We start from the raw sequence: 1494 nt of genomic DNA on the forward strand, positions 1-1494 counted from the left end.
GGACAGAGACAGAGGGACAGAGACAGAGGGACAGAGACAGAGGCAAAATAACTGTCAGACTCTAGTCTTTGTCCTCGGAGACAGTGTCTGTGGAATCAGCTGTGTGAACTTTGACCTTGTTGGCGTCGCTCGTCTTCTTGATGGGAGAAATGTTCCAGGCTGGAATCACCTGACAGACAGAGAGCAGGGAGCACTCACATTTCACAACACTTCCAGGACTTTCCAGGACTTTTCCAGGACTCTGAGTCAAATGTTAGACAAACATTCTCTGACTCGACCGTCAGCTCTTCTGTCTCGTTAATGACGCCTTCGCTTTTTCTTTTTTTTCCGTTACATTTTTAAAGAGAAAAACAGAAAAAGTGATTTTTTTTTAAGTTTTGGCAATTTTTGTTTTTGTATTGAAACATTTTGTGTCTTCATTTTTACATGTTGGTGATTTCAGAGACAGACAGACAGAGACAGACAGAGACAGACAGACAGAGACAGACAGACAGACAGAGACAGATAGAGACAGACAGACAGACAGAGACAGACAGAGACAGACAGAGACAGACAGANNGGGCGGGGGGGTTAGAGTTTCACCTATGCTGTGATGTCACAGAGGGGGCGGGGCTTCGGTTACCTGCCAGGGGCTGCAGCTGTCCTCGTCCACTCTGCTCACACGACTTCCTCTGGGGGACGACGCCGCGCTCTCCATGTCGCTCTCCTGGAAGGTCTACACGCACAAATCAATAATCAAGAATCAATAACGGAAGATCAGTGATCAGCGAGAAACTGCAGCCAATCAGAGCAGAGCCTCACGTCCTCAGCCGTCTCGTCCTCCTCGTCCTCATCAGGACGGTACTCTTCATCAGAGGAGTCTTCATCAGCCAGAGGGATGTCCACAAACTGAGGAGCCTGGAGACGGACAGAGACAGACGGACAGAGACAGAGGGACAGAGACAGACGGACAGAGACAGAGGGACAGAGACAGAGGGACAGAGACAGAGGCAAAATAACTGTCAGACTCTAGTCTTTGTCCTCGGAGACAGTGTCTGTGGAATCAGCTGTGTGAACTTTGACCTTGTTGGCGTCGCTCGTCTTCTTGATGGGAGAAATGTTCCAGGCTGGAATCACCTGACAGACAGAGAGCAGGGAGCACTCACATTTCACAACACTTCCAGGACTTTCCAGGACTTTTCCAGGACTCTGAGTCAAATGTTAGACAAACATTCTCTGACTCGACCGTCAGCTCTTCTGTCTCGTTAATGACGCCTTCGCTTTTTCTTTTTTTTCCGTTACATTTTTAAAGAGAAAAACAGAAAAAGTGATTTTTTTTTAAGTTTTGGCAATTTTTGTTTTTGTATTGAAACATTTTGTGTCTTCATTTTTACATGTTGGTGATTTCAGAGACAGACAGACAGAGACAGACAGAGACAGACAGACAGAGACAGACAGACAGACAGAGACAGATAGAGACAGACAGACAGACAGAGACAGACAGAGACAGACAGA

General features: G+C 46.8%; 1 long non-coding RNA gene across 1 annotated transcript; it reads right to left on the reverse strand.

The window, feature by feature from the left end:
- Positions 1-571: 571 nt before the first annotated feature.
- LOC121939802 lies at positions 572-1260 on the reverse strand. Its single transcript, XR_006105523.1, has 3 exons — positions 1063-1260; positions 802-897; positions 572-715 (listed from the first exon to the last, which is right to left on the reverse strand). It is a non-coding gene; the product is annotated as an uncharacterized LOC121939802 (long non-coding RNA).
- Positions 1261-1494: the final 234 nt, after the last annotated feature.

This window comes from Plectropomus leopardus, unplaced genomic scaffold (assembly GCF_008729295.1).
Source record: "Plectropomus leopardus isolate mb unplaced genomic scaffold, YSFRI_Pleo_2.0 unplaced_scaffold613, whole genome shotgun sequence".
NCBI classification, from domain to species: domain Eukaryota; kingdom Metazoa; phylum Chordata; class Actinopteri; order Perciformes; family Serranidae; genus Plectropomus; species Plectropomus leopardus.